The sequence below is a fragment of the Clarias gariepinus genome, chromosome 9 (genome assembly GCF_024256425.1).
Source record: "Clarias gariepinus isolate MV-2021 ecotype Netherlands chromosome 9, CGAR_prim_01v2, whole genome shotgun sequence".
NCBI classification, from domain to species: Eukaryota; Metazoa; Chordata; class Actinopteri; order Siluriformes; family Clariidae; genus Clarias; species Clarias gariepinus.
The window spans coordinates 15,103,943-15,112,229 of NC_071108.1; positions in this window are offsets into that span (position 1 = coordinate 15,103,943).

The following is an 8,287-nucleotide window of genomic DNA, read 5'->3' on the forward strand; positions in this document are numbered from 1 at the left end:
GTAGGTTTCCTTAAGGTACTTCTGTTTCCTTCCACAGTCCAAAGACATGCATTAGATTAGGCTAATTAGCATTCCCCAAATTGCCCATAGTGTGTGAATGAGTATGTAAACTCTGAAGTTTAATTTGGAACCCTGTTCAGTCACTGGATAACAAATTTATTTCTTTAAAAAATATATAATTATATAAAGAATTATTTTTTTATTTTAAAGTTTTATAAAATAATGATATACCGTATAAATAGATATTCATTTTGTTATAAAGATGCTGGGATTGAAAACGTTATTGAGGTCAAAGTTAAAACGTCCGATCTCTAAACTCATATATGCACTTTATAAAATGTCCTCTTCTTCTTTTTTAAAAATTTAGATTCAGCTGTTACAAAAGTGTCAACTGTAATTCAAATCACAGCTATATATCAATAATTGATAGATAAATAATGTGCTTAGTCGAATATATAATCCATTTCAACAGTAATTTACACATAGGGATGGAAATCCTCTAATAATAAATGGATCAATAACGTGACTTAACAAATTAAAAAAATTAATCCTTTTTATGTTTAGTTATATGATGCACTTTATTTAACACATGTTAAACTGGTTTTACTCAAAGAATCAAAATACATGTATAATCAAAGGACAGGTTTTTGAAAGGATTAGTTCATCATGCGACTAGGGTATCATCACATATGCATCATTATTCTACAAATAAGTGATGCCATCGAACAGTTTTTACTTAAAGTAAAGTTGCATTGAAGAGCAGGCTGAAAGACAGTGATAACATGTTTTTTTATGCACATGACATAAAATTGGTAATACTTTTGATTTTATGTAAATGCTGCATGTCATGCCTAAATGTATACTATATGTATATATACTGTATACAATCCCAAAAAACATTTTATGTGTTTATTTCTTTGTATATGTATTTTATCTCTTGCATAGGCGAACTTCTTAAAGAGGGATAAACATTTTATAAGGGTAGCCAAATACAGAAATGTGAGTTTAAAGTTGATATCATAATAAAATTATTACTGGAACTAAATTTTCTTTAAAAACGTTTCTAAACATTAAATGTCATTTTATCCATGTATACATCTCATCATGTTTACTGGATCCTATCTGAGGCAACTTGGGGCACAAGGTGGTATACCTTGGATGGAACGCCAACCCATCATAGGGCAGAAGCAGACAATTTTAAACACAAATCAGGGTACACCGCATGTCTTTAAACTATGAGAGAAACAGGAAAACCCGTCAAGCATGGAGAGAACATGTAAACTCCACGTACATACACAAACTGTTGGCAAGATTAAAACCCCTATCCCTAAAGGTGAGAGGTAACAGTGCTAACCAATATGCCATCAGCATTTAATAGAACTGGTTAAAACATGTAACAAGATTTTTTATTAATAACTAAACAAATTGTAATAGGTAATAGAACATTAAACCAAAGTCAATGGTTTTATCTTTCAGTGTCAATAAAGTGTGAATTTTAATTATTTAAACCAGGGATTTCTGTAATATACATGCATATATTGCTTTTGCACTATTTTAGGATTGCTAGAGAAGAGAGTCACAACCTAGCCCACTTCCACATAATCTTCCCAAAATATCTTCCTATCACATTGATAGCTGGGTTGGCTAAGCCTGCTAGGTGTGGATGAGTGTGTGAATGTGTGTATACAGTGTCCTGTGGACAGCTCACCCAATTTGTATTTTCACCTGATGCCCAGTATTCATTGGACTGGCTCAGGATGCATTGCTACCTTAACCAGGATAAAGCAGTTAGTGTAGATGAATAAACAATTAAAGTAATTAGTAAGTGAAATGTATATAGTTTACCTTAAAAAAAAAACAGTCTTATCAAGTTGCTCTAAGCATCCACTGTTATTCGTCAAACTAAACTGTTAGTATTTCAAATAGCATGGAAGGAGAGCATCCTGAACTATAGAAAAACTCTTAGTGTAGCTAGATCAACATATCTATCCACTCTTATAGAAAATAACAAAAATAATCCTAGATTTTTATTTAATGCTGTAGCCAAATTATCCAGAAATAAGACCACTGCAGAAATCTCCACAACAACATCATGCAATAGTGAGGACTTCATTAAACTTTCTTAATAATAAAATTGTAAATATTAGGCATAAAATTGAGGCTTTGAAACCGAACAGTGTAATTGATGCAGATGTTAATCTAGCCATGTCAGATCAGAACCTAGAATACTTTACTCCCTTTGAAGAGAATGAACTAATTTCACTCATCTCTTCTGCAAATTCATCAACCTGTATATTAGATCCTGTACCGACACATTTTCTTAAACAGATAGTACCAGCAATAACAGAACCCCTGTTGGGAATAATTAATTCTTCACTCAGCATTGGGTATGTTCCAAAATCTTTTAAATTAGCAGTTATTAAACAGATTATTAAAAAACCTGACCTCGACCCCTGTCAGCTGTCCAATTACAGGCCAATATCAAACCTCCCCATTATCTCTAAGATTCTGGAAAAGATAGTAGCTTAGCAGCTATGCTCATATCTACATAGAAATGGCATACATGAACTGTATCAGTCAGGATTTAGGCCTCATCACAACACAGAGACAGCACTCGTTAAAGTAGTAAATGACCTCCTATTGGCCTCTGATCAAGGTTGTGTAACCATGCTTGTATTACTCGACCTCAGTGCAGCTTTTGACACCATTGATCACGCTATTCTTCTTTACAGATTAGAAAATGTAGTAGAAATTAAGGGTACAGCCCTCTCCTGGCTCAGATCCTATCTGACCCATCGTTATCAGTATGTAGACTTAAATGGTGATTATTCTGCATGTTCTCTTGTGGAGTTTGGCGTTCCGCAGGGTTCAGTTTTAGGTCCACTGCTTTTTTCCCTTTGCTCCCTCTGGGCAACATAATCCGTAAGCATGGTATTAGTTTTCATTGTTATGCTGACGACACACAGTTATATGTCTCAGCAAAACCTGATGAGAAAAAACAGCTTACTAAAGTTGAGCAATGTGTGCAGGACAAAAGGAATTGGATGCTAATTAACTTCCTTCTGCTTAATCCGGATAAGACAGAAGTTCTAGTCATGGGACCGCATACAGCCAGGGGTAAAATTTTAGATCACACCGTAACTTTAGATGGCCTTTCTGTTCCATCAAGTGCAACAGTAAAAGACCTTGGTGTGATTATAGATTCCAGCCTTTCATTTGAAGCTCATGTAGATAATATTACCAGGATAGCATTCTTTCACCTCAGAAATATTGCCAAGATAAGAAATATATTGTCGCTAAACGATGCAGAAAAACTAGTTCATGCTTTTATCACCTCTAGGTTGGACTATTGTAATGCCTTACTGTCTGGTTGTTCAGCTAGATGCATAAATAAGCTTCAGCTAGTCCAGAATGCAGCAGCGAGAGTCCTCACTAGAACCAGAAGATATGAGCACATCACCCCTATCTTATCTTCACTGCATTGGCTCCCTGTGAAATTTCACATTGATTTTAAAATACTACTCTTGACATATAAAGCATTAAATGGTCTCCCGCCGCAGTACCTGAGCGAACTGCTAGTGTCTTACGAACCGCCCCGCCTACTTTGATCAAAGGATGCAGGCTGCTTGTCAGTACCGCGTATTATGAAAAAATACAGCTGGGGGCAGAGCTTTTTCTTACAAAGCCCCAAAATTATGGAATAGCCTTTCAAATAGTGTTCGGGACTCAGACACAGTCTCAGTGTTTAAGTCCAGGCTAAAAACCTATTTATTTAGCCAAGCATTTTTATAAATAGATTTGCCTTAGGTAAAGGAAGAGCTCTGGGGGACTCATGGACGTAGAGTATTATGGTGAACTGGTATGTTTGGATGCTGTCTTCCTCACTCTCATTGATCACTCAGGTTTGCTGACGGTGAGGTGATTGTTTGCTTTACATCTCAGGAAGCCCTCATGTTTGTGTTTTCTTCTGGCTCTCCCTTTTAGTTATGCTGTCATAGTTAGTCCTGCCGGAGTCTCTGCTTGCACTCTACAGTTAATATACATTCACATTATACACTGTATAACCATACCTAACTGCCATCTCCCCTCTTTCTCCCCCTCTTTCTTCTTCCTCTCTCCCCCTGTCTCCCCCTTTCACTCTTTCTCTCTCTCTGTCGAGCTACACATGTCGTTTCTGAGCTGCCAGTGATCCAGACTCCTTCTGCCCTCCGGACCTGTCTGACCCATCCTGGTGACCCGCTTCTGGTTGGAGATCTCGTCACATGGATGCCCCGTGTGTCTCTCTGGGATGCGTCTGGTGTCTGAGGATGGTTCTCTCTACCTAGAAGATGGTTCTGGCCTCGACTGGTGTTGGCAACTGTTTCTCTGGAGACTTGATAGTTCGATAGTTCAGGACTGGAACTTCCTACAAGTCTACCTGAGTCTTCAATAACTACCTGGACTCCATACTAAGATCAATTAACATCAGCTATTATAGCTGAACTGGCTGCCACCTAACACACTGTATAAATGCAGATCATTTACTGCTTTCTGTTTCACCCAAATGAGGATGGGTTCCCTGTTGAGTCTGGTTCCTGTCAAGGTTTCTTCTTATTACCGTCTCAGGGAGTTTTTCCTTGCCACTGTCGCCCTCGGCTTGCTCACCAGGGACTATCTGACCATTCTGATTCATACACATTCACATTTCATACAAACTTAAATAATTATTTTGATTGTGTAAAGCTGCTTTGCGACAATGACAATTGCTAAAAGCGCTATACAAACAAAATTGAATTGAATTGAATTATTCAAAGAATTCCAAAAAAAAACTACTTTATTTGCTGTTTCCTAAAAGTATTTGGTTTCTGAAACAAAAATTCAATAAAACTTTATTTTACTTTATTATTAACCTAAAACTATTAAAGTCATCATTCCTTCTGAAGAATTGGTTTGCTCTCCAAATGTTGCTTATAATTTTGCAATGTATTATGAAGTAATGAATGTTATGCGTCATACTTACCTCCACTAGAATTTATTTATTTCATCTATATGTAAGCGTCTATTTTCTGCATAAAATTTGCCAGTTCTCCCTGTGCTGGGCGTGTTCTTTTGATTTCCTCTCGCAGTCCATAGACATGCAGTGTAGGCTACTTTGCATTTCAAAATTGTCCATAGTGTGCGAATGTCTGTGTATGTGTATTGAATATATTTTGTTTACCTTTTGTAATAAAAAGTCCAACATGAATTGACACTAGTGATAAAGACACTGGACATTTAGCAATTATTTATTTTAACAAAAATGATGCCTAAAAAAAACATGCAGACAATACTAAGTACGCTGTTAATGCTTCCATACTGTAGGTTTTGAGAGGATAAGTGGCAGCCAGGTGTTGCTAATCATCAGCCTTTAATTAATTGATCATCAGCAGACCTCTATAAAAGCAGAATTTTTCATGGTCTAGTGTTCAAGTGTGTTAAACTAGAAAAAAGAAAATTTACATTTACAGCATTTGACAAGCACCCTTAACAGTTGGCAACCTTGCCAAAAGTGGACATCCCAGCACATTTACCAGAAGGTCAGACCATACAATTGCCAGAGAAGTGCAAAAAACCCAAGAGCTGCATCTCAGACACTACAGGCCTCACTCCATCCATCCTTAACGAAATCGGGTAGCAGAGGTAGCAGTTTCAGCAGGGAACTCCAAACTTCCCTTACCCCAGCCACCTCAACTAACTCTGACTGAGGGAAGGGAATCCCAAACTTCCCTTTCCCCAGCCACCGTAGCAAACTCTGACTGGGGGATCTCGAGGCATTCCTGGGCTAGTTTGGAAATATAACCTCTCCCTTTAGACTTTGGTCTGCGCTGTGGCCTCCTCCTAGCTGGATGTGCCAACAACACCTCCCTAGGGGGGGGTCCTGATAACATCCATACTAGATGCCTGAACCACCACAACTGACTCCTTTCCATGCAAAAGGAGCAGTGGTTCTATTCTGAGTTTCTCATTCTATCTCTAAGAGAAAAGCCAACTACTGTACCCTATTTAGAAAAAACATTTAGGTCTCTTGTATTGATGATCTTGTCTTTTTGGTCATGACCTAAAGCTCCTGACCGTAGGTGATGGCTGGAATGAAGTTCGACCTGTGGATTGAGAGTTTCGCCTTTTGGCCCTTTACAACAGTGAGGTAAAGCGACTGTAATACCGCCCCCACTGCTCCAATTCTCTGGCCAACCTCACACTCCAATGTCCCATAAATTGTAAAACAGGACCCAGCAATACTTAAACTCCTTTACTCAGTTTAATGACCCCAATGGCTACCTACCTGGAGTAGACCATGGCAACAGATTTTGAGATTCTGATCCTCATCCCTGCTGTTTAACAGTTAGTTTCAAACTTTAATAATGCATTTTTTATGGCACAGTGAAAAAAAGTCGGAGGCTGTTGTCTGAGGTTGTATTTATCTATTTCTAAGACCCGCTTCCATCAGATGATTTTAATTATGTTTTACACAAAAACACATAGAATGAGGGGTTACTGACTTTTGAACATGATATGCTGTATATCATTCAACAATATTTTAGTCATGGGTCATTTATGAACAATTCGTTCTTTTTGAACAAATTTTTAATATGACTCAGAAGAACAAGTAGTCTCGGAGAGTGATTCATTCATTTTCTACTGGGCACGCATGTGCAAAGCAACGCAAAACCTCCGTAGCAGAATTCCGTGATTCGTTCTCAGAATTGATGACTTTTCTGGTCTGAGTCGTTCATTCTTTTGTCACGTGACTCCCATAGATGCTACGCAGTGCAATAGGTTCAAAATAAGGAATGACTCAGACTAAAAGATATAAGAGGTGAGCTACTCATTCTGTTTATTATAATATGTCCTTAGCTGCATTGTAATATTTTCATTACTGGGACCATAGCCGAAATTTTTGTATGTAGACGTATTGGGGGTCTGTTTTTTGAAAATGTAACATTTTATTTCTGATCAAAAGAACGAAATTAACTGAATGACTCAAAAAAAGATTTGTTCATTTTGATGAATGAGATTCAAAGAACCCGAGTCACTAAAATGATTCAAACTTCCCATTACTACAATATTTTATTGGAAAGTTTGTGTGAATACCACCATGTAAAATACTTTAGATGCTCTTGTAACCAGACATGTCACGTTATAGTGTACTGTATGCTTAGAAACAGCTGCATATGGACTTATTTTTCATCAAAATGTCATTTTTAGTCAAAACAACTAGACTTGTCATCAGATCGGTGTCACCCACAGAATACTTAATTGATGTGCAAATGTCAGTTCGTACTAGTAGCCTGACTTGACTACTGCAAATCCAGGAGATGAACCAGAGATGTATGTAGCCAGAGTGGCACTTTTATTCTTTATAAACAAATAGGTAAATGAACATAGTTCACATGCAGTATTTTTCTTTGCTGTAAAGAGAAGGGCTGTGCAAAATGAAAATGACCTTATATGAACACTGGCCTGTTCACCATTGTGTTCCTCCATCATGTGTAATAAATGGTTGAAGAAGTGCTCTGCTGCTAATGCTCACTACATTCAGCCTACAGAGCAGTGTGGCAGCGGATAAGTTACCATGGAAACACCAAGTTCCTCCGCACTTGCAAATAAATCCTGCGCAGTTCCGTCCAGGCTGCATGTGTCTGGCCTGCTCCTACAGGCTGTAGAATGGAATTCAATTTCTATAAATGATGGCTCTGCTCATGTTAAAATGTTTATGTATTTTTTCATTTTATTAGTTTTTAGTCACTAATGAACGTTTCAGTAAAGACATTTGGGATTGTCATTATCATGATCATCATCATTTACAAATGCCCATGTAGTATATTTTCTTTTTCATTTAGCAATTCATTAGTTATTTTTAAATGAATTTTAAAATTAAGGGCAATAGTGCCATCACCCTATAACCAGAAAAGAATATACATGTATGCTGTAAAACTAGCTTGACCGTTTTAAGAGAATAAGCATTCTCTTATGTTCTTTCTAGATCGTGTCAGACCAATAACAGTTTTAACCACGCTAGAAAATGACTCACAAAGCTCACAGAACACCTTTATCCCTTGTCTCAAGTGAAAGGTCAGAGTGTTTGAACTTCACCACTAGGGGCCTCCCTCTTACCTCCTCACCTCCCAAACATCAAAGCACAAAAATCTCAGCAGTATGATGGAGGTGGGTGGATAATAAGTGAAGGTCTGCAAACATTGTGCTTGTACTTACCCCCTCTTTCTGTGCTAACCTTTATTTTCATTTTCATCCTATCCATAACTTAAAT